Source organism: Eriocheir sinensis, chromosome 12 (genome assembly GCF_024679095.1).
Source record: "Eriocheir sinensis breed Jianghai 21 chromosome 12, ASM2467909v1, whole genome shotgun sequence".
Lineage (NCBI taxonomy): Eukaryota > Metazoa > Arthropoda > Malacostraca > Decapoda > Varunidae > Eriocheir > Eriocheir sinensis.
In genome coordinates, this window is record NC_066520.1 from 19,979,374 (window position 1) to 20,004,966 (window position 25,593).

Genomic DNA, 25,593 nt, shown 5'->3' on the forward strand with positions numbered 1-25,593 from the left:
GGAAGCGAAGCAAAGGAAAGGAGGAAGGAAAGACAGGGAAGGGAGCAACAGGAAATATGTTACAGGATGAAAGGGATAAAGTTAAGGGAAGGAAAGAAGAAACAGGAGAACAGGGAAAGGAAGCGAAGCGAAACGAAAAGGAAAGAGAAGAAAGATAAAGGAGGAAAGGAAAGACAGAGAAGGGAGCAACCGGAAATAAGTGACAGGATGAAAGGGATAAGGATAAAGGAAGGAAAGAAGAAATAGGAAAGGAGGGAGAGGAAAAGGAGGGAAAGGAAGGAAAGCCCGGATAGAGATGGCGGAAGGGGCGTGACCAGCGAGAGGGTTTGGTGTTAAAAAAAAAAAGCAAAAGCGAAATAAATGGAATTGGACGGCGAGGCGGAGGTAAGCAAGTGGGGTTCTGATGGCTGGAAGATTAGGAACTGGAGCAAAAGTCATATTAAAAATGGAAAAGGAGGAGGAAGAAGAAGATCATATACTGGTGGAGCGAGGGCAGTGGAAGGAGAGGGAAGACGATGATGATGGTGGTGATGATGATGATGATGGTAGAGGGAGGGGGGGGGGAGGGGCGCGGGTCCTGCAAATTGAAGGAACTATGCAATGGAGCAGACTCTTGGCATGTCAAAATTACCTTCACATTTCTGAAAGTTTTCTTCTTGGTATTTAGCGTCGCGTTGACCTGGAGGAGGGGGGGATAGGGGGAGGGGGGACGCTGGACATACCTGGGGGGGGGGGGATGATGGGGAAGGGGAGCGACAGGTGAGAAAGGTGAGTTCGATTAGGGCAAGGAAGGGGGGATCCGAAAAGAGGAGCAGGTGTGTGTGTGTGTGTGTGTGTGTGTGTGTGTGTGTGTGTGTGTGTGTGTGTGTGTGTTTGTGTGTGTGTGTGTAAGAAAATCACCAAGTTATTTATTCACTTTTTACAACTTCCGTTTTTCCTGCCTCCCTTTTTTATTCCATTTCTTTCTTATTCTTTATTTTTCCTCCCTCCTCGTCCTCTTCTTCGTCCTCCTCCTCTTCCTCCATCGGCCTCTTGCAGACTCCTTACGTTCTTATATTCTTCTTCTTCTTCTTCCTCCTCCTCGTCCTCATATTCGCCTCATCTTCCACGTCTTTAAGCGTAATCATCACCTCCTCCTCTTTTTCGCTTCATATATATGCAAATTTTTATTAGCAGATCTTAGCGTGAATTCGTCTCGCTCTTCATTCCGCTGACAGACAGAAAGGATGAATTTTTAGTGAATTTCTCGTGTTGTGAACCACGTCTTGTTTTGCTCAAATGGGCGACGTTTAAAGGGGAAAATGCTGGAGCTTGTAGGAGACTAAGGAACTAAAGAGGAAGGGGGATGGAAGGGGAATGTAAAGAGATTGAAAGAGGAAAGAGTTGAGAGAAGTAGGAGGAAAGGGAAAAGCGATAAGAGGGAAAGGAGGTTACGGGGAGAGAGAGAGAGAGGGAATGGGGAAAGAAAATAAGGAAAAGAGGAAAATGACGAGAGGAAGAGGAGGGAAGACAAGAGATGGGAAAGGGGAAAGAGGAAAAAAATGAGAGAGGAAGAAGGGAAGGGAAAAAAGGTGGAGAGGGAAGGAAATGAAGAAAGGGGGAAAGGAAGAAGAGGGGAAATAAGAGAGAAAGAGAAAAGGAACTGAGAAAAGGATAAAAATACAAGAGAGAAAAAGGGGACAGAAGATTGGAGGAGGAGGAGGAGGAAGGGGAAACGAGGGGAAGGAAGAATGGAAGAGAAAGAAAAAATAAAAGAAAGAGAAGTGTGTGAATAAGGGGAAGGAAGGAAGGGATAAAAAGGGAAGAGAAAAATATAGAAAAATGAGTGAAAATAAGGAAATGAAGAGAGGGAATACAGGAAAGGGAAGCAAAAGAGAAGAAGAAGGGGATGGAGGAAAGGGAAAGGAAGGAGAGGGAAAGAAAGGATCATAAGAAAGAGAAGGACATCCGGAAAAAAGGAAGAAAGGGAGGAGAAGGGGAAGAAGATTGAGAGTCGGAGGAGGAGGAGAGGGAGAGGAGGGTGTTGGTGAAGGGACATGACCAGAGTGTGACAGGCGGGTGAAATAACGAGACACAACTACAAGGTAAAGAGGCCATCGAGCTCGCAGGGAAAGGGAAGAAAGGGAGCGGGTGAAAGGTGAGAGGAGGGGAAGGAGGACATGTGAGATAGGAACAGACAGGCCAAGGATAGGGAGTGAGAACAGGGAGGATAAGAAAGCTGGGTATTATAGACAGGAAAATTAGAAAGGCATGTGAGAGTGAAAAAACAGTGATGCCAATAATTAGAGAGAAAATTCTTTGGTTTGGGTAATGGTAGGTTTTGTTAGAGGCTTCCACCTGTCACATCAACTATTCCCAAAGGCCGAAGAGGAGGTCAATCGGGTTCTAATGAGTGTTTCCTTGAGTTCACGGTGCAGACGAAGGGTCAGACTACCATAAGGGTCATAAAGATACCCCTGGAGATGCCCCAAACTCCTACGAAAGCCTTGTCAAATATGTGAGCTTGTTTCCAAAGGCGAAGATGAGGTCAATCGGGTTCTAATAAGTGTTTCCTTGGGTTCACGGTACAGAAGAAAGGTCATACTAAAAACCCGACATAGCAGAAAGTAATTATAATAACACATTAGAAGGACAAAGACTACCGATAAGAAAAAAAAGAAATATATCGGTAAGAGAGAAAGATCGGGAGAGGAAAGGAAAGGGACAACAGGAGATAAAAGAGTACTAAAAACAACAACTAATGTCTGACACTTGAAAAATAAAATAAAAACTACCAATAAGAAAATAGGAAGAAATCAGTAAAAGAGGAAGATCGGGAGAGGAAATAAAATAGGATGGAAAAGGAAAGGAAAGGAAGGGCCCACTAATAAGGGTCACCTGCCCGGGCCTCCTCAGGTGAACGGGGGCGGGGAGGAGGAGGAGGAGGTCCAGACGGCACTCCTTCGGGTAGGTTGTCTTGCTTCATTACAGCGGAGGGCGTCCAGTTACCCGGCTCATCCTACTTCCAGCTTAGGCTTTTGTCCACCCAGTTCGAGTCCAACGTTGCCAGATTGTCGTACTCAGCCGCTTTTATTTCCCGACTTCCTCCCCCAAAACTGTCTTCTGGGCTCCAATAACGAAACTCATTTATAGTTATCGTTAAAAGAGTTAGATCCTGATGTTTCTTGGCAATAGTTAGGCGTCAGAAACCGGTAAATACTATGCTCTGAGTACGATAATCTGGCAACGGTGAGTTCGACCTTCTGCTGTTTACCTGTGCCGCCGTTTCAACGTCTCTCTTGGTCTCCTTTGTGTTAGCTTGTGTTCCTGTTTTAATACTTGGCTTGGAAACGCATCACAGAACCGTTGAGAAGATATTCGGTCAAAAAAAGGGATATTTCGTACAATGGTCAAATGGTTAGTTTAATATATATATCTTCCTTTTCATGAGCGTTAGTCTGCTGTTCGTTTCTTAGCCTGATGTCCGTTCCTTAGCGTGATGTCCGCTCCTTAATCTGCTGTCCGTTAGCCTGATGTTCGTTCCTTAGTTTGCCGTCCGTTCCTTGGTCTGTTATCCGTTCCTTAATCTGCGGAATATCTCAGTGTTGGGAGTTTTCCATCCCTCGCATTTTTCCCTCTTCCTCCCCCTTGACCGCAGGCAGCACGGGAACCCTCTATCAGATTTCCCGGGAAGTTGGAAAGTTAATTAAGAACTTATGATTACAATGTCACGGGCATAATGATGACAATAAAAGAATGCAAACTATTATCTTGCCACCAGATCCCGCTGAGTAACAAGTTGAAAGGCGGGAGGGTGCATGGGCGGGGCGAGGTGAGGCGAGGCAGGTCCTGGAACGGTGCCTGCTGGTGGTGTTGGTGGTGGTGGTGGTGAGGGTGAGTGGTGGTGGTGGTGGTGAGGGTTTCTGGTGGTGGTGGTGGTGTGGGGATGGTGGTGAGAGTGGTATACATAGGGCAATATTATCAAACACTCATATTTGACAAGGCTTTCATTAGAGTTTGGGTCATTTCCTTGGGTAGTTTTGTGACCCTGGTGGTAGTTTTCGGTGCTTGCTGGCGTCGTCGTTGTTGTTGTTGGTGGTGGTGGTGGTGGTGATGGTGGTGAGGGTGGTATACTTAGGGCCACATTATTAAACACTCATATTTGACAAGGCTTTCATTAGAGTTTGGGTCATTTCCTGGAGTAGTTTTGTGACCCTGGTGGTGGTTTTCGGTGCTTGCTGGCGTCGTCGTTGGTGGTGGTGGTGGTGGTGGTGACTGGTGGTGTGGGGATGACGGTTGAGAGTGGTATACATAGGGCAATATTATCAAACACTCATATTTGACAAGGCTTTCATTAGAGTTTGGGTCATTTCCTTGGGTAGTTTTGTGACCCTGGTGGTAGTTTTCGATGCCTGCTGGTGTTGTTGTTGGTGGTGGTGACGGTGATGGTGACGGTGGTGGTGATGGTGGTGAGGGTTGTATACATAGGGCAATATTATCAAACACTCATATTTGACAAGGCTTTCATTAGAGTTTGGGTCATTTCCTGGGGTAGTTTGATGACCCTGGTGGTAGTTTGACCCTTCATCTGTACCATGAACCTAAAAACACACTTATTGAAATCCGATTGATCTCCTTCATGACCTTTGGAAAGAGTTGACGTGAGAGGCGGAAGCGTTTGACAATACCGACTTTAGTCTTTTCTCTGAGGGTGACCAGATATAGCCCCGCCTGTTTTGTTCCGTCACTCTCGTATGTATCGTGTCAGAGGGCAGCGTGCGTGTCACCCTCAGCCATGCCTCAACGTGCAAGCTCCGTTCTTGACCACCATTACGCGAATATAACAAATGTAATTATCTTAAAAGCTCCCGATTCTCTTACGTCAATAAACAAACATATAATTTAAATAGCTACATGGCTTTCTCATTTCGTATGGTGTATAAACTATTTTCAATTTGAACTGCATGTTTTATACCGCGACACCTGACGAGGGAACCAGTTTATAAAAGCAGACAAAGGAAGGGCTGAGCTATTATCACGTCATTCACCATCACTCTTCATCAGACAACTCAAAGGCCACAAAATAATAAATAACCCACAAGCCTCAAGGGGTCACTCAGCTGCAACTCCACCCTCTGCACACTATCAGCACAGAAGGAGAACAATACTAAGGGAATAAAGTCACCTGTGCGAGAAGGCCAGCTGTCAGGATCGAGAGCGCAGTCTATGATATCCATGAAAACGTTATGACGGTGGGCGAGAGGTCAGAAGGGAGTGTGGGATGAGGCGGCGTGATGAGACGGGCGGGGAGAAGGGCGAGGTGTGACGGCGCTCGCTCTAATATTCCTTTTTCCCCCTTTTCTCTCTCTCTCTCTCTCTCTCTCTCTCTCTCTCGTTGAAGTAGACATGCTACGACTGGTTTGGCATCTCAGGTGTGGATACTTGCAGCTTCAACGGAGTCATCCAGTCCAAGGAATAGCTCGGCGTTAGAGAGGCAGCGATACTCATTAATAGTAAAGCTCAGGGGACGGGGCGTAGATAGACGGTCACCTTTACCTTTCCCTCGAAGACCTGCTTACCTGTACGACTTTCCTCATACCTTCCGTGCGTTTGAGATAGAGTTGTTTAAGGTTATGTGATTGTATGGTACTGGAATGTGCATGTTTTCGAAAAGCGTACATTGATTTTACCTTTTCATATTTTGTTATTAGCATTGAAAGTTTACCCTCCCTCTGCCAGCTTCATCCCATGGTTCCTCACGCCCTCTCCTTTCCTTCTTCCCTTCACCTTCTCTTCCACTGTCATTTCCTCCTCTTCCCTTCACTTAACTACTCTTTACTCTCTCTCCAACGCCTTTATCCCATGGTTCCTCACGCCCACCTTTTCAGTACGCCACGCCCCAGCCTTCCCTCCTTTCCTGCACCGTTCTTCAGCTCTGCATCGCATTTCCTCACTGCAAACTTCTCGCCTTTCTCTTCCTCTCAGTCTCATGGCATCCCTCTCTCTCACACCCTTCCTGACGGCACCTCTGAGGGTCATTTACGCCTTGCCAGATGAAGTTAATTTCTTCCAAGGTGTCGAGGGAGATGCCCCGTGTCCCCGCCCTGCCTCCCTGCCTGCCCCACCCTCCCCTGCTCCGCTTTGTCTTGTTCTTCCTTTCTCTTACCTTCCCCATGCTGTCTTATCTTGTTCTAACCTGCCTTTCCTCTCCTCATTCTGTTTAAACCCTTTCCTAGTCAGTCTTTTCCCCTTCCGTCCAGTTCTCCACAGTCCTATCCTTCCTATCCTTTCTCTATCTATAATTCTTCTCTTATGTTTTGTCCTTGAACCTCATGTCGCTGATACCAATTCTAAAGGCCGAAAAGGAGTTCAATCGGTTTCTAATGATTGTTTCCTTAGGTTCACGGTACCAGAAGGGTCGTAAAACTACCCCTGGAAATGCCCCAAACTCCTACGAAAGCCATGGTCTCCAAATATGTGAGCTTGGCCGCCGAAATGTTTAAAAATATGACCCTAGGAGTGTATATGGTGTAGGTTCGTTAATGGTTCTGATTTAGTTATCGTTTATTGGGCACCTTATTTGTTTGTCACCAGGTCTCCCCCTTTCCCCCTCTTTCCGGCTCCTTCCCGTCAGGCCTCCTCTTGCTTCTTCCCTCTTGCCTCTTGCCCCTCCCATCTCAGGTCTTAAGGCGCGCCCCACGGACTCGGCGGGTGGTGGTGGTGGTTGTGGTGCAGCCTGCGTTCCCTGTGATGGTGTTATTATGTGTGACACCTCGTTATGTGTGTGTGTGGGGTGGGGAGAGAGGGTGTTTGCTGGGGGGTTGGGGGGGGAGGGTAGTGTTTGTGTGTGTGTGTGTGGAGAGGGGGAAGGAGGGAGGTTGTGTGTGTGTGTGTGTGAACTCTCTCTCTCTCCATCCTCCTCCTCCTCCTCCTCCTCCTCCTCCTCCTCCTCCTCTTTCTTCCCCTTCCCATATCTTATCTAGCTCTCAAAATATTCAGGTTTTACGATAGCATTCCATATTTTTTTTCTTCTTGAGACACATCCTCCTCCTCTTTCGTTTTCATTCTTTTACTTTATCTTCCTCCTCTTCCTCCACCTCCTCCTCCTCCTCCTCCTCCTCCTCCTCCTCTAGAAATCCTTACCCTGACAACATAAACAACAACTACAGCAATAAAACAACAACAATAAACTGCAGAAAACATTGCGTAAACAGGAACAACAATAACATATGAGAAGGAGAAGAAATGAAGAAGAAGGAAGAAGAAGGAGGAGGAGAAGGAGAGGAGGGGAAAAAGAGAGGTGACGAGAGAGAGAGAAACAGAAAGAGAGAGAGAGAGAGAGAGAGAGAGAGAGAGAGAGAGAGAGAGAGAGAGAGAGAGAGAGAGAGAGAGAGAGAGAGAGAGAGAGAGGGGGGGGGGGAGGCGGGGCGCTGTGGGAACCGACTATGAATCTTAATATCCAACTTGGTGGAGTCACATAAGAGCGGATCCGAGTTTGCCAGCTTAACTCTACAAGGGAAAAGTTTAAGGGGAGTTTAAATTCGGGCGGTGGGAATATTTTCTTGCCTGGGGGGGAGGAGGAGGAGGAGGGAAGAAAGGAAGGAGGGAAAGAGTGGCCCGGTATGAGGAGGAGGAGGAAGAGGAGGGGGGGGGGTAGTGTGAGTCAGGTGTTCCTACATAATTTATCGTTTTGGGTCCTGCAAGGCGCTGGTTTTGTCCTGATTGCATATTTTTTCTCCTCTTCCTCTTCCTTTTCCTCTTCTTGCAGTTTCCGTACCTCCGTGTATTTCTGTGTGTGTGTGTGTGTGTGTGTGTGTGTGTGTGTGTGTGTGTGTGTATTTTCGTAAGTTTATGCTCGCTTAATGGATGTTATTATTACTATTTTTATCGGTTAATCTATTCGCGTGACGTATGAAGGAGATTGAGAAGTTTTTTTTCCTCCTCCTCTCTCTCTCTCTCTCTCTCTCTCTCTCTCTCTCTCTCTCTCTCTCTCTCTCTCTCTCTCTCTCTCTCTCTCTCTCTCTCTCTCTCTCTCTCTCTCTCTCTCTCTCTCTCTCTCTCTCGTTTTATTTCTCCTTCTGATAATTCCGCTGCAAAGTTTCCGCCCCGCGAGAAGATATTTGAGTTTGAGATTCCTTCATGAGCAGCTGAGGCGGAAATGTAAGAAAAACTATGAAAATTAAAATCGCGAATATATAAAACACTCGAGGTAAAATTCATGAACTCGCACGTGCGTTTATATTTATTGTAAGGAATAGACTTAGAAGAGTACGGTATAGTCTGTTCTGCCGCTCTCTGATTTTTTTCCCTCTTTTTTTCCCTTTTCCTTTTCGTCTTCTGGGTTTTATAATGAATTAATTTTCCTTTGTTTTCCTTTCATTCTTTCACTTTTTTCTACATTTCCTATTTTTCCTTCTGTCTTTTCACTTTTTTTTTTTGACGTCTCAATTAACTAATGCATCTTTTTGTAACTATATTTAATCTAGAACTACAATGATTTATTTAACATCCCTTTGCTTCTATGTATTTTCGTGCTCTCTCTATATATATCTATCTATCAATATCTATCTGTCTATCTATCTATCTATCTATCTTGCATCGTGAAGCGTTCAGTGTACAGACGACAAAAATCAAGAGACTCATTGTGTTAAAAATAAAATCTCTGCAACAAACACAAACCTTAAATATTGACAAGTGTTCAGCGAGAAGGAATGTAATAGGATGTTTGGCAGCATTCTTTAATCGAGGCTTTTTTTTCTTCTTTGTTCCCTCGAGAGAATAATAAAAGGTTAACATGGCGCGCTACAACGTCCAGGGTCGGCCAGCGTCCACTCGAGTTCTGACACGCGCGACGCAATTTCATTCTTTCCGTTTTATTCTTTACAAAGCGTGTGACGGAATTAGAAACAGTTCATACAGGTTAAAGAGGCTAACTCGATTCGCCATTCCTCGTTCAGCGAATCTCAGAGCAGGTATTTGCACAACCCTTCAAAAACAAATGAATCCAAAAAGTTTTAAAGCATTCTGGGCGTTTGACACTTTTTACAGTAAAGGAAGCAGCTCAAGGGCATAATAAAAGTAATTAACAAAAGCCTGCTAATCACTAACCCTATATAAAAAAAGAGTGTATAGATGAGTGGCCAAAAGAGAGGTCAGTTTCGGGTGGAGAGGTACTAACTAAAGGGCTAACTGCTTTGGAAAACAATGTCAGTTTGTTCCATATTTCCGTCAATGTTGAGGTTATATAATATAGTAAATTTAACTTTTCAATACGAGAGAATCAAAAGACCAACTGCTTTAAAAATGATGTCTGTTTGTTCCATATTTCCGTGAATGTTGAGGTTATTTAGTATGGTAAACTTAACCTTTCAATACGAGAAAATCAAAAGGGTAATTACTTTAAAAAATAATGTCAGTTTGTTCCATATTTTCGTAAGTATTGACGTTATGTAATATGGTAAACTTAACCTTTCAATTCGGGAAAATCAAGACGCTCCTGGTCCTTCATTCTCTTCTTTGTACAAATTCGTGTTTCATTGTAGCATCATTACATTGGGTGCATTTTTAGCCCATCTTTTTATCTCTGTATCTCTGCATCCCCGACAGAAATGAACATCGAGGCTACAGGCAGCTATATCGTATACCCAAACTTTTCTTTTCCGCATCCCGTTACCATAAAAAAGTGCTTGGCGGTGCGCTGTGTAGTGTGTTGACTTGCTAATCACATCCGAGGCTCAGACCGTGAATGCTGGCGGGTCAATCAGTCGAAGTATTGAGCGAGGCTGGGTGAGGATAGCTACGGTAATGGTCAGATCGGATGCCATGATCAGCCTAATGTTCGGAGGTTCTAATCCTGTTTGGGGTAAAGAGCGTGCAGGCAGGTTGGTCGATCAGTAGGTATATTAAGCTCTCCTGGGTAAGGGTAACTGGGGTAATCTGGATCCAGGGTCGGTTTGTAGTGTTGTAGAGTTTTCAGGGCAAGGTGTGAGTAGACGGGAGGTGAGCGTTGGCGAGGTGCAACAGAACGTGCGACCTTCCCTCCGTGTTTCTCTCTCTCTCTCTCTCTCTCTCTCTCTCTCTCTCTCTCTCTCTCTCTCTCTCTCTCTCTCTCTCTCTCTCTCTCACATGCTTGATTGCGACAAAGTGCAAAGCTGTGTTCCAGTAGAAAAGAAAAATGCGTAGGACGAGGAATACAAAAAAGAACAAAAAATATTCCGAATAAAAACAAAACTGGAAGCTATTTGTGGAGGTGCATGGAGGGGGGGGGGGAAGAGGAAAAGGAGGAGGAGGAGGAGGAGGAGGAGGAGGAGGAGGAAGGAGATGAGAAAGGTGACCATTGTTTATCTGTGCTCAGGTATATAGCGTTGGAGGTGGTGGCGGGAATGGCATACGAGACTCGGAATGGGAATGGGAACTGTGTAACGTAAAGAAGAGGATCATTTTAGGAAGTGGAATGGATGGATTTTAAGTAGGGAAAAGGGCAAGGGGCGGTTAAAAAGTGAGGATAGAAAAAGATGTTTGCATTTAAAAGAACAAAGCGTTGCGCATGTGTTAAGAGAAAGGAGGGTAGACGAGAGAGAGAGAGAGAGAGAGAGAGAGAGAGAGAGAGAGAGACGTGTGTGTGCGTGTGTAGCCGGTGCGTACATCACTAATGGCTTGTGTATGTATGCGTGTATGTGTGTGTGTGTGTGTGTGTGTGTGTGTGTGTGTGTGTACTTAGGTGTGTGGGTAACCGACCTTTTAAAATTTTTCATTCAAACTGATAAAAACTACAAATATTCTCTTGCCTGAAAATGGTGAGCGCTCCATAGAGATGATTTAAATATTTTACGCATAGTTATGGCGGCTCTGCATAGTTTGTGTTTCGTTAAAAGGAAAACATATGTAGTAATTTTTGATACATTAACGAAACTTGCACAAACAGAATCAGAAACTATCGATCATTTAACCCGTCCGCTGTGATTGGCATGGATTTGGCTTTCTCAGGTAGCCTGGTAACATACAGGTACTCGCAAGTCTTTCTCTGCCTCTGTGGTGGATAGTGGAGTGTTTCCCATGTTGTATTGGTATGCTGGATATCCCCTCCCAAGCTGCAGGACTTTACATTTTTCTTCATTGAATTGTAGCAGCCACTTTTTGTTCCATTCCTGTAGCTTGGTGATGTCTTCATGTAGGAAATCCGCAGTCAAGTGATTAAAGCTCAAACGGTATTTAATTTTAAGGCGGTGAAAAAAAATCTATGCTCTTTTTTTTAACATGATCGGTATTAAAAATTGCAGTGATATTGCTCTATTAAAATAAATAAACCTGCAGAATCGATAAACTTTCCTTATCTCCTTTACAATCTTCTATTTCTTCTATTTATTTTCTTTTATTTTTTCTTCTACTACTTCTTCTTTTTCTTTCTTCTTCTTCTTCTTCTTCTTCTTCTACTTCTATTTCTTCTTCTTCTACTTCTTCTTCTTCTTCTTCTTCTACTTCTTCTTCTACGACTACTTTCTTCATCTTCGTTCTGCTTATCCTCGTCGTCTTTTTTTCTCTCCTCCTCTTCCTCCACCTTCTCCACCTCCTCCTCCTAAAAGCACACTAGTATATATCAGATTCACGCCTCAAAGTCTTCGCCATAAGCAGGTACTCACGTAACAGGGAACACCACTTAGTTGCTACTCCCGCCGATGAAGTGACGCCAAGCTATGACTGATGTGGCAGCGTCATGCGTCCTTCTCGCTAGTGTCAGAATCTCGGAGTGAAAGGAGTTGAGTCCCGACGCTTTAGCTGTGAATGTGATACGGCGGGTCGGGAAGAAGAGTGAGGGACGTTGGGGAATGAAGGAAGGAAGGGCGTGGTGTAGTGGTTAGCATGCTCAGATATACGAATCCGTGAGCCAGAGTTCGATTCCTGGTTAGAGTAATTCATCTCACCCATCTGTTCATTCTCCCCTTTGGTCTGGTTGATTAATCTAACTCTCTCCCTCTCTCTCTTTCTATCTATTTTTATCTATCTTTACCGTTTCTTTGCCCTATCAAAATGTATTCCTTATTGACATCTCTATACACACACAAACACACATGCATTCACGAGACTCTCAACCCAAAGACTGCCACATATCTTCCTCTTTCTTCCCTGTTCCTCTCTTTCTCCCACTCGCTATTCCTCCTCTCCTCCTTTCTTCGTCGCCTCAACCGCCATCACCATCGCCTCCGCCACCGCCGCCGCCAGCCCGCACAAAGATTCCCAGTAGTCATATTCGAGGGTTTGGCTAACTTACAAATCATCCCGATCAGCCTCGCGAAGTTATAATCGGTCTGTTAAAGTTTATGACATATTCAATAGCACGGGGAGTGATTTCGAAGAGGAGGAGAAGGAGGAGGTGGTGGTGGTGGTGGTGTAGGAGGGTGAAGAAGGGATGATCAAGGAAAAAAAAGTGACAAGTGGGCGGGAAAAAAATATGTATAAAAACTTTGATGTGAAAAATGAAGAATGTAAAAACGCAACACTTTAGAAATCCTTGGATATTACAAAAAAAAAAAAAAAAACACAAGAGAGAGAGAGAGAGAGAGAGAGAGAATAATCGCAGAGCACTCACAACTCATCGTCTGTAATAGAAATAGCATACTAGCCACCATAAAATTATAGTACTACTCTCTCTCTCTCTCTCTCTCTCTCTCTCTCTCTCTCTCTCTCTCTCTCTCTCACCTGACACAGACAGGATACAGGTGCACGGAGGAATGTTTATATTTTTACCTGTCACGCGTCGCTCCTTTAGACTGAATACTAACATTACCTGCACACGTTTCACTCACTCCATTCACCTTCGTTGGCAGGGAAACAATTAATTATCGCTCAGGTGTGTGTGTGTGTGTGTGTGTGTGTGTGTGTGTGTGTGTGTGTGTGTGTGTGTGTGTGTGTGTGTGTGTGTGTGTGTGTTTTATCACTTTTTAATCATGTAATTTCTTAAATGTATGAATGTATATTGCACACGAGGTTTCATTTGGTTAAGTATTCCATTCATCAACTCTGTGTGTGTGTGTGTGTGTGTGTGTGTGTGTGTGTGTGTGTGTGTTTAGCTTGTCCACTCACCGGCTATGAATAAATAAATAGCGCGAAAACAGAAACAAAGTGCATGAAAAAAGTAAGGTAATAATAATAATAATAATAATAATAATAATAATAATAATAATAATAATAATAATAATAATAATAATAATAATAATAATAATAATAATAATAATAGTAACAATAATAATGATAGCAGCATAGATAGTAATAAAAAAACAACACTTTAACCATTAAAACAAACTAGCCTATTTGACTTTTGTTTACTCTTATGTCAGAACAGAGACGAGAATACTTGATAAATAAAGAAACATAATTGGGAAAAATGGAAAGAAAGCGAAGAGAGAGAGAGAGAGAGAGAGAGAGAGAGAGAGAGAGAGAGAGAGAGCAGGTGTAAAAGACTGACACTGGACTCTCCGGAAATTAAGAAGCGTGGTCACAATGCTCTCTCCCTCCTCTTCCTCCCTCCCTTCCCTCCTTTGTGCCGCCCTCACACTCCGCTGCCGGCATTACTCACCTCTTATATATGCCCTCACTTACCTGCCGAGACTTAGGGGGGGAGGGGGGGTAAGGCGAGAGAGGGGGGGCTACCTGTCTGAAAGGAGAAGGGGGGTGGGACAGGGGAGCTCCTCCTTACACCTGTACGCTACGTTAACAACCCCCATCAACCAGTGTCACACCTTTCTCGGGGTTGTTTCGTTCTTGTTATGTTTTATTTTTCTAGTTTTATTTTGTTTTGTGTGTTTTGTTTCTCTGTTGTTCTTAATTGTTTTTGTTTTCTTCTTTGTTTGTGATTTTGTTCTTTATCTTACTGAACTTCACATTCATTCTCATGGAGGAGGAGGAGAAAAAAGAAGAAGGAGGAGGAAAGAAGAAGGAGAAAAGAAGAAGAAAAAAGAAGGATGAACAACAAGAAGAAGGAGGAAATAAGGAGAAAGAAGGAGAAGGAGCTCTTTATTGACGGAGGAAGAGAGAGGAAGGAATAAAAGGAGGAGGAGGAAGAGGAGACGAGGATGAATTTTTACGGATAGGACTCATAACAGTAAAGGAGAAGAAGGCTCAAAGTGACATCTAAGACTCTTTCATAAATTCCCCGCCAACAATTCGTATTCCAGAGTGCTGTTGAGTGTTGCCGAGTGTCGTTAGTGTTCCCTGCTGTCACTGCTGTGTTGCCGGCGTGAGGGACTGAGTGTGGCTGAGGGTCTCTCTCTCTCTCTCTCTCTCTCTCTCTCTCTCTCCCGTGTTTCCATGTTTCTTTCTCCTCTGTGTCAAGAATGAACGACCGGTTACTCTTTCCCTGTTATCCTTTTCGTAGCATTGTTTCAAGTGTAGCGTTTTGTATATTCGTTCAAAGTGTGTTGTATTCATATTCATCATCGCTGTCTCTACCGTCTGTGAATTAAATCATGGACGACGAGTTATCTTTCCCTTTCAAATTCCTTTTGTTTTGTTTTCATCGCAGCGACGAATAATGGCGAGAGGAAAACGAATTCTAGCGAGCACTTTTTCTCGCCGGCGGGATTTTTCTTCACCTCGAGGGATTAATGTGTGAATGTACAGCCTCCTCGCGTCTGATTGGCCGCTGCTCGCCTCCTCCAGCTGACCTCTGCGATAGCCTTTTGTAATGAGCTTCTCAATATGCGTACACACTGCTCTCTCTCTCTCTCTCTCTCTCTCTCTCTCTCTCTCTCTCTCTCTCTCTCTCTCTGTTATGGATCCTCCGCCATTTCCTGTCCTATTGCATCTTCTAGTGAACAAATCAAAGGTCTGGTGAATCCTCAAGATGAATACGTTGATCTTGAAAATAAAATAAAAAAAGCTTCTGGATTCTCAGGAACGGAAAGAAACGGAAACGTGTGTGGCGGGGTGACGACCATTGCCGCCGCCTAGCTACCGCTCGTTTGGCGAGGTTCAGCCGCCGTGAAGCTGTGATGAGCTTGGCGGTACGAGGATTTATATCAAGGAGGAGCTGTCCCCAGCCTCACAGAACATCAGGATGCCTTAATACTTATGTTGAGAGAAGCTTACCAAGTGGCATACATCAGAGACACAAAGGATGAGTGATGAGGGGATGAAGAGCGTCTCGGAGCTTCGCGGTTCAAGGATTAATATCATAGAATTGTGCCGTCTCGCATTACATCGGGAATGCCTTAATACTTAATGCTGAAAGAAGCTTACCAAGTGGCATACATCAGGTACACAAAGGATTAAAGAAAAGCCAAATAACACTGGTATGTCTGGCAGGAACTCCAAGAATAGGGGTTCGACACTTGATGAAACTATGTTCGAGCTTCGGTTCGGAACGGCAATGGTGGCGGTTGGTAGTGTCTCCGTCACCGCGGACCGTGTAGCAATGCCGCTGAAGGTGCTCTGCTAGCAAGTGATACGTAACATTATTTCAGTGGCCGGACTTTTGGTTGTTGTAGGGCGGTAACGGTTAGTGTTCTGGTGAGGCGGCTCATTGATGAAGGGCCTGAAGATACGTCCTACTCGTGGCACGAGGCGGTGTAGCAAGAAACGCCGCCGCTCCAGAAAACGCCAGTGTCTGGTAAGAAGTGGCGAAGTGTTGGATAGTTTAGTGATTCATGGAAGATAATGTAATTTCTCCCAGTCTACTCTGTAACTGATAATGAATGGAGATGGCGTTCATATATTTATTTTTCTGAATGATGTTAATAGATTTATCTACAACCCTTTAAAACTAAAAAAAATTTAATACTCTTGGTGGTTCTCTTGCATGTAATTTTCTCTAGAGACCTGTGAATAGCGAATAAAAGCCTATTTTGTATACGTTCAAATATCTTAGTGTAGCATTATCAGTGTAAATATTGACACTGAGCAAGTAGAGTGACGTGACAGGGAAACCTTATCAGAAACCAAGGTAAATCTTAAGAATAGCGGCTCCTAGCGGGTGCGCGTTTAGGGCACGGTATGGTGGTAATTACAACATTTCTGGCACATACGACGGGGTATTGACAAGCGGACAGGCGTGTTTATGTCACAAGGGGTATACTTTTCCCCCGCGGGCTCTTCCCTTTCTTGACCTAGGAGCTCGCAGTCTCATCGCCCATCGACTTGGAGGAAATCGTGAGGCCAGCGTGGAAAAATACTCCCCTTGTGACATAAACACGCCTGTCGGCTTGTCAAAACCCCGTCGTACGTGCTAGAAATGTTGCAATTACCACCACACCGTGCCTTAAATGCGCACCCGCTTGGAGCCGCTATTCTTAAGATTTACCGAAACCAAGAAAAACAACACCAGCCACAGCAACGACAAAACAGTTCAGTGGCGCGATACAGAGCGTTGTGCGCTGTACCAAAGGCAATCCCTTCCGTTTATCTGATTTTAGTTGGTCCAAAGCTGAGCGTGTGGGAGTAGGGGGGCGAGGAGGTGGGGGCGAGAGGACATCCACTGGTGTGTTAGGGTGGAAAGGTGTGGGGGTAAGCGAACCGAGTGACCTGAATAACTTGCGGGTATTAACTTGTCACCGCGGCGGCAGAGGATCAGCCTTTGTATGAGAGAGAGAGAGAGAGAGAGAGAGAGAGAGAGAGAGAGAGAGAGAGAGAGAGAGAGGAAAAAAGATATGAAGGGAGAGAAGGAGGGGTGTGTTATTGTGTCGGGGAAAACCACATACGAAACTCTTTTTTATGTTGTTATTATTGGACTGTGTGTGTGTGTGTGTGTGTGTGTGTGTGTGTGTTCTGGAAAGCCTTTAGAGGTACATGTTTTACACGCATTTTTCATCCTGTCGCAGCACCCAGAAATAGACAACGAAATATAAAAAACACAAACAAAAACAAAAAAGAAACTATAAGCCAGTGTTCAGATGACGTGTACGCATAACGAAGTGAAATATGATAAGAAAAAGTAATATCAGGTAAAAATATCGATGTTTTGCTACGGGTTCAGGTAAGTAGGTCAATCTTTTATGCTCACAATCACTATAGATAAAACAATATTAACACTGAACAATCAAGACGCAGCTATAACGCATTGTTCAATTTATTAACAACAGAATTCCCCCTCAATATTACAGTTCCACCTCCGAATACAATTAAACACAATTAAAAAAAAATAATAATATGCTTAGTTTAATCAAAGAAATAACATGCTCAGTTTAATCACGGTTCTATCCATTTCAACACACAAATTCCAATAACTATTATGCCGCAAGGGCTAGTTAGTGTATTGCATCACCTTGAATTAATAACACAACTGTGGAAACTTAAAACCGTGTCTCCGCTATCGCATATCTACCGTAGTCAGTGGTAAATTAATCGTCACAGCTACTATGCCTCGAAGAGAAAACGGGGGGACGAGTACGATGAAGGGATAGAGTAGGTGTCTTATTACTAATTTATGAGGCAACGCTTTATGGAATAGTAGTAGCTGAAGCCCTGTCAGTCTCGTATTCCTTATAGTTAGTGTTGAATTAATCGTCACAACAACTACTAGAAAAGAAAACGGTGAACGAGCGTCATAAAGAGTTTAGGTACGTATGTGTAAGGCTGTAGTGGGTGTCTCATACGAGCTTATAAAAGGCAAGTACAATAACAGCCGGAGCCCTATCAGTCGCAAATGCTATAGTCTGTGCTGAATTAATCGTCACAACAGCTACTACCCGAAAAGAAAACGGGGAACGGGTGTCATAAAGGGAATAGGTACGTAGGTGTAAGACGGTAGTGGGTGTCTCATTGCTAACTTATGAAAGGAAAATGCAGTAATAACCGGAGCCCCGTTAGTCGCAAATGCTATAGTCTGTGTTGAATTAATCGTCACAACAACTACTACCCGAAAAGAAAACGGGGAACGGGTGTCATAAAGGGAATAGGTACGTAGGTGTAAGGCGGTAGTGGGTGTCTCATTGCTAACTTATGAAAGGAAAATACAGTAATAAACGGAGCCCTATCAGTCACAAATGCTATAGTCATTGTTGAATCGTCACAGGAACTATACCTTGAGAAAACGGGTGAACGCTTGTGATAAAAGAGATGGGTGTCTCATTACCAGCTTATAAGAGGACTGGCTCGGTGTATAGCAGTTTCTGGAGCCCCATAAATCAAGTCTGTCAGGTGGTCCGGGAGTGTATATGTGTATTTCTTTAGACTTTCCCGGTTGTACACATTATATACTCGTGAGAGAGAGAGAGAGAGAGAGAGAGAGAACCAGCCTTAGCTTAGTCAGGTTACTACGAAGCTGGAAGGAGACGAGTGGTAATAACGTGGGTGTGTCTAGTTTCTCTCTCTCTCTCTCTCTTACCTGTGCCGTCGACCAGGTGATTACGGCACCTGCTCGTGTTTCACCTGTGTAGGATACGGCCCGTGAGTGGCGCCGCCCTGTGTTGCGTTCTTCAGCCGCCAGGGGCCAAGCGTGTGCTCCCTTCCTTGGCCTGTATAGTATACCTGTTGCCGGGTTACCTCTTGGAATTTTAGTTTTCCTGTAGTTTTTATCTAGTTCTCATTCGTCCTTTTTTTCTGTCTCCTCCTCCTTCCCTTCTCCATTTGATATTTTTTTTTATTTTTTTTTCTTCTTCTTCTTCTACTTCTTCTTCTTCTTCTGCTTGTTCTTGTTCTTCTTGTTCTTGTTCTTGTTCTTGTTCATGTCTTGTTCTTGTTCTTCTTTTTCTTTTTCTTCTTGTTCTTCTTCCTCTTGTTCTTGTTCTTGTTCTTCTTGTTCATCTTCTTCTTCATATTCAAGTCCATGTCCTGCAGTGGAAAGAAACAGGTTGATGATCTGTATTATTCATTCATTCTTCTATTAGGGGTGTTGGCCATTCAAATATTGCCGTAAAAAATTAAACCCCGGTTATTTACCTTATCAAAACACCATTGTGGAAGCTTCATCATCTTCTTGAGGGTTTCTGGGTTAAACGACAAGTGCTGGCCGGTCGTCAGTCTCTGGGATTCACCTGAGAGCGTGAGAAGCTAAAGGTTGTGTGGTGCAGTAGGCTCAACACGTGACTTACAGGCTTCGACACACACGGCCACGGCTGAGATGTTGTACTGAGGGGTGAGGGGGCAGCCGCGAACTTGTGAACGTCTGAGCACCGGTGCCAGACTGTCGTACTAAGAGCCTCGTATTTACCGGTTTTTGAGCCATGCCCATAACTATTGCAAAAAAACGCACCAATAATTAACCATTTTAACGATAACTATATATGCAGGCAGTTATTGGGGTCGAGGAGGCAGTTTTGGGGTTGGAAATTGGCAAACATAGGAGGCTGAGTACGATAATCTGGCAACGTTGTGTCTGAGTGACGTTTTGTCCTGCCAGAATTTGTTGCTGATACCGATGCACTGGTCTGGGGCGAGGCGAGACGAGGTGTGATGTGGCGTGGTGTTGTAGGGAGGCGTGGTTTTAATTTTCATATTTTCACTGAGTTTCTCTTGGGAGCGCCACGACTGAAGGAGTGCAAGGAATCGTCTGATCAGTGAACCAGCTGCTGCAAGCCTAAAGGATTGCTTGCCTCACACAGCGCCGGGCTCTTGCTTTTTCTTCTAAAGGGGAACTGCCGGAACACAGTAAAAGGATATTAAGTGCGCTGATTGGGGCAGGTCAGGGAGCGGCCTCGGCGATAATCAACCAAACTGAGTGGAAGGAAAGGCTCCATTAGGTTTTCCCGCCCCATCCCCCACCAGAGAAAATAAAATAAAAGAAGTTTGAATTTATAGGAGTGACTTTTGGGCATTTTTCATTATTATTATTATTATTTTTTTACATCAGAGGACACGGCTCAAGGGCAACAAAAAGAGTATAAAAAAAGCCCGCTACTCGCCGCTCCGATAAAAGATAAAAGTAAAGAGTAGCCAAAAGAGAGGTCAATTTCGGGTGGAGAGGTGTCTTGATACACTCTTCTTGAAAGAGGCCAAGTCATAGGCAGGAGGAAATACAGACGAATGAAGGCTGTTCCAGAGTTTACCAGATTGCCTTTGTGTTGTTTCCTTTGCTGTAAAAAAGAATAAGGAAAAGTGAAATTCCCCGTAAAGGAGTTAAAACGGTGATACGACGAAAATTTTGAGGTATTAAAAAAAATAATGATTTACATGAAGCTGAAGGTGGCAGTGCATAGTGCGATTCTGTTTCCCAGTAAGAGTACCTCGACCCACATCAGAGGCAGCGACTTCCACGCACCCTAAAGTTGCGTTAAAGGCTGAAGGGAAACTGCGGTGCGAATATGCGATTCCCCCTTAGTCGGAGGGTAAATAAGGAAGATCCAAGAATCCGGCCACCACACACACACACATACACACACACACACACACACACACACCTTATCGATTCCACCGGATGATTAGTGCCTCTGTAGAAGTGTTTATCATTTTTTTCTCTCTCTCTCTGCGGATGATTAGATGATTAGTGTTTATAATATTTTTCTCTCTTTGCGACCCACTTACACCATCACCTACTTCATAGAGGAGATGCAGTAGAGGGAAGGCTATCACAGTTTCTTTTCTTTTTTCACAACAAAGAAGACCGCTCAAGGGCACAAAAAATGAAAACAATAATTAAAAAACCCGCTACTTGCTGCTCCTAAAAAGAGTCCAAAGTGGTGACCGAAAGGGATGAAACTGAAAATACTGGTTAATTCTTGCCCTTGTATGGTAGCTGCGACGCCATGATCGAGTACCCCAATCAGTCTCTCCTCATTGGCCTCGCTCCCGGATGTTCCTTCCAGCGTACCAGAACATACATCCACATTCTGAAGTGTCTTGAAAGAACTATATTGCCCACATTTTTAGTTTCGGCACCTCTCCACACCTGTTTGAAAGGCCTCTCGGTGAAGATACAGGGATTGCCTTGGACTATATCAAGAACACATAACTATATTGCCCGTATTTTTAACCGTATCAGCATCTCTCCCCACCAGTTTGAAAAGCCTCTCGGTGAAGTTACAGGGATTGCCATGGACTATATCAAAAACACATATCAAGAACACAGGAGTCAATGCTAGGTCCCTCCCACACCTCTCCATCACCCACTTATCTCGCTTGCCTCTCGATGTCAGAATTAAAGTAGAAAATGCGAGTAAACACAATAATGCCAAAGTGTAGGAGAGAAACGCTGTGCTGTGGTTACGTCATCCTTGTTCTATTTCGCCTTTCCTTCTGAACACAACTCTATCCTTTTCCAGTGACTTTAGTTCCTTGCCCTCACTGTTCTAACTCCTTGATGTTCCTTCCACTGCATCAAGGAAGGTTCACACTCTCTCAAGTCAGTAACACACGAGCTTCGCCTTACCTCATGAACACAACTCTCTCTCTCTCTTTTTTTTTTCCAGCGACGTTAGATCCTTGCCCTCACTGTCCTAATTCCTCGATGTTCCTTCCGCTGCATCAAGGAAGGCACACGCTCGCTCATGTCAGTAACACACAAGCTTCGCCTTACCTCATGAACACAACTCTTTTTTCCTATTCCAGCGACGGTAGTTCCTTGCCCTCACTGTCCTAACTCCTCAATGTTCCTTCCGCTGCATCAAGGAAGGCACACACTCGCTCATGTCAATAGCACAGGAGCTCCCGCCAATCCGCCTACCCACACACTTTCCATCCCACCTGCTTTCTCTTCCCTGTATCACACGTTTCCAGGACAAGAGTTAAAGTGGGAAAATGTTATACTTCTGTGATGCTAGAATTAAAATTAGTGCAGTTTATAGTTTCCTGCGTTATTAGTTCCCAGTAGATAATAACTGAATCTATCTATCTATCTATCTATATATCTATTTAATACCGTGAAAATATGAAAAGATTACGTAAACGGTTCTGACAGGACGATAAATTCCATCTCGCTCTCTCAGCACATGCATAAACACACACGCACAAACACACACACAAACACAAACACACAAGCGCCACAGACTTACGTTTAAATGACTAGTACAAGTTATTTTATATATATTCATTTATAAGGATATTTTCAAAGGCGGAAGATGGCTTGAAAATACTTATCATGAAAGGGAACAAAGAGGAAACACAATTTGGCCGAAGGAAAAACGAGAAAACGAGAAAGCAAGCCAGGTCACGAGCGGTCCCTCCCCCCACCCGTCTTCATCAGCCTCCTAATGCACTTCCCCGCCGGGCAATTATGATTATCTACCAAAGCCAAACAAAGTGCCGGGCTCAGATTTTAGTCGAGTGGAGAACGAGCACCCATTTTTCTCTCTCTCTCTCTCTCTCTCTCTCTCTCTCTCTCTCTCTCTCTCTCTCTCTCTCTCTCTCTCTCTCTCTCGTTATTTTTTTTCGTTCCCTTTATTTCGTTTCTCTTCCCGTCCATTCCAGATTTTTTCCCTTTTCATTCTATTTCCTTTGTTTTTTTGCTCCTTTCCTATCTCTTCGTTTCATATCCCTTCCCTTTTTGTCCTTGTTTCTCTGTTCCTTCCTTTCCTCCTTTCTTTCCCTTAACCTTTTTTCCATTAGGTTTAAAACGTTACTAAATATTATCACCTGTTTAATGTATTTTTTTTCTGCGAGACATCTGAGTTTCTTTCAATATGGGTTCACTAAATACGAAATAGGTAATAGTTTCATGCAGTCTTAACTATAAAAAAAAGTACTCAATAAGTCTTGTATGTGAAAAAAGAGTTTCATTACTCAAGTTTCAGATAAGAGAATAATAGTTTCTTTCATTAAGTATTGACAACAAAAATAATAAGCGCATAATTGTCTTTTCAGGCGGACTCGTTGGTACAAATCCTCATCGTCCTGTCTTCACCCTCGTCCTGTTGTCCTGAAGTGACGCCAATGTAGATGGTAAGTAACCTCATTCGTTACCATCCTATTGGCACCACTAATAGCATCTCTGTGTAGCTTCTCTCTTTCTCTGTAACCAAACGTCATCACAGTAGTACTCTTCATCTTTCTCCCTTTCCGTGACTATTGCGTTAGATGCGTTGGGTATCGATTTCCTTTCAGAAGTATCGTTTTAATGGAGTGACATGCGTGTAGTCATCTCTGTTTACCATCTCAATGCAAGGAGATGTAAACCCTGCATCTAAGGCTTCTCAATCTCTTTCTATGTAACTTCTCCTGTGTTAGATGAGTTTGGTATGGTCTCCCTTACAGAAGTCATCGTTTTAATGGAGTGACATGCGTGTAGTCATCTCTGTTAACCATATCAATGCAAGGAGATGTAGGCTGGTATTACTAGACACTTTGCCATATCACATCAGCTATTTCTAAAGGTCAAAGAGGGGATCAGTCGGGTTCTAATGAGTGTTTCTTTAGGTTCATGGTACAGAAGAAAGGTCACACTACCACCAGGGTCATAAAACTACCCCTGGAAATGCCCACAACTCCTACGAAAGCCTTGTCAAATATGTGTTCTTGGGCGGCGAAATGTCTCAAAATACGACCCGTATACTCTGCACTGAGGCTTCTCGATCACCGCATGAGCTACGTAAAAATGAGTCACCAAAAGTCTTATGTGGGCTCTGATTTGAGGAAAAAAGTTATGGCTGGTTGCGAGTAGTTTTAGCAGAGAAAATAGAGCAGGTAGGCATTTTTTGGGGGGTGGCCATCACTAATCAATCTCTAGTAAACAAGCACACGGGAACAAGGCAGCAGCTATGGGTTGGTATCAGAATCCGAATCAAGGCTGGGAAGAAAGAGCATAAAAGTACACACTGAAATTGTTTGTCGGCGGCTCCGATGTACGCGCGTGTAAAAACAGCAAGGGTTATATTGCTGGCTTTCTCGGACACTTGTAGTCATTCCAGATTTTCATTCTTTTTCGTGGGTTTACACTCCTGTACTTTGGTTCGGAATTGCTATTTACTCTACATGCAAAAACATAAAAAAAACATGGTATGGATTTAAAAGTCTTGTAATTATCAACGACTGCTGTATGTCTGCGACCCCACTTCCGCTTCGTGTAAGAATTGTTATTTACTCAACGGGCAAAAACGTGAAGATTATGGATTTCTAGCATTTGCAATAAGAGTGTGGTGACTGAGTACATAACTATCTTACTGTATGCATGGCCCCACTTCTGTCTGCTTCGTGTCGGTGCAGTCTGTCCACTCCACGTCATCCTCCGTTAGTTGGGTAGTTGAGGGATAGTTATCTGGGAAATTTGGGTCTGTTAATGTTAGCTATTCGGGATGAACAGGTTCAGATATGTAATCGAGGTAACCCGATGGTCTAGATGCGCCAATATTATACTCTCAGTATCGGACACGTATTGAAGTCGGTCGATGTCGATGTTCTCAAACGCTTCCACCCCTCACATCAACTATTTCCAAAGGCCCAAAAGGATATTAATCGGGCTCTAATGAGTGTTCCTTTAAGTTCATGGCACAGAAGAAGGCTCATACTACCACCAGGGTCATAAAGCTACCCCTGGAAATGCCCACAACACCTATAAAAAGCCTTGTCAAAAATGTGTTCTTGGGCGCCGAAATGTTTGAAAATATGACCCTGAGGATGAAGACGAGGACTGGGCAATGTTTCTCAAAGTTCTGTTCCTACTCGGGTTTATCTTCAAGCATTTCCCTCACGACCCATTTTGAAGCCACTTAACAGAACTAAGATGAGTGTGTCCTCCGCCGTCTGATAGTTAGCTGTTTGTGTAGGAGCAGACTAATGGAGGGGTGAGAAACTAGACCATAGGAGGTAAGCGGAACCCCTCCCAATAAGTTTACATGGTGCTCTCTCTCTCTCTCTCTCTCTCTCTCTCTCTCTCTCTCTCTCTCTCTTAGCGGTGACTGGGAGGCAGAGATCAATGACGTGGTTGCCTCAAAACGCAGACTATTGGGCGTCTTGGTGGCTGATTGGCTAATTGGCGACGGGTATCGAGCGGGAACCAACGGACCAACTGCGGTAAAGCCAATTTGTGGGCCTCTCAGTGTTAGGGGACGGCTGGGTACTCTCTCTCTCTCTCTCTCTCTCTCTCTCTCTCTCTCTCTCTCTCTCTCTCTCTGTGTGTGTGCCCCCCTTCCTGTTTGTGATAAGGACGGCGCATGGACGTGTGTGTGTGTGTGTGTGTGTGTGTGTGTGTGTGTGTGTGTGTGTGTGTGTGTGTGTGTGTGTACAACAACGTCAATATCTATCTTTTTGTCAAATATCTTTAAAAAAAACTGTTATATAAATACTTGAGAGAGAGAGAGAGAGAGAGAGAGAGAGAGAGAGAGAGAGAGAGAAGAGTAGTGGAGTGTAGAATGAAGCGAGAAAAAGGGGATTGGTATGTTTTATTTTCCAATTTCACGTGAATTTGTAGTATTTTTTCCTCATCCTTCCGCGTGTGTCGAGTATGTTTCCTGTTTGGTGTGTGTGTGTGTGTGTGTGTGTGTGTGTGTGTACGTGTGTGTGTGAGTTGGCGCTACATGGGAAGGGACGGAAGCGGCAGGGCAGGGGAGGGGAAGGGGAGCCGAGAGAGAGAGAGAGAGAGAGAGAGAGAGAGAGAGAGAGAGAGAGAGAGAGAGAGAGAGAGCTTTCTGCTGTCGTGTGTTTCTTTTTCATTTTGTTCCGCCAGTCTCTGTCTCTATCCGTCTGTCAGTTTGTCCGTCTCACTTTAAAATGTTTCTCTCTACCCGTACACCCATTTTTGTTTGTTTGTTTGTTTGT

The 25,593-nt window shown here is 44.1% G+C and overlaps 1 long non-coding RNA gene across 2 annotated transcripts in view; it reads left to right on the forward strand.

Annotated features, from left to right (window-relative positions):
* The window catches only part of LOC126997582 (uncharacterized), a 135,228-nt gene that overhangs the window by 5,039 nt on the left and 104,596 nt on the right, over nt 1-25,593 (forward strand). The window contains exons 1-2 of one of the 2 annotated variants that reach the window (XR_007752207.1): nt 15,418-15,583; nt 22,705-22,782. This is a non-coding gene — a long non-coding RNA (uncharacterized LOC126997582). Of the gene's footprint in view, nt 1-15,417; nt 15,584-22,704; nt 22,783-25,593 lie in introns of those variants that run through there. The other variant, XR_007752206.1, reaches the window with a different exon arrangement.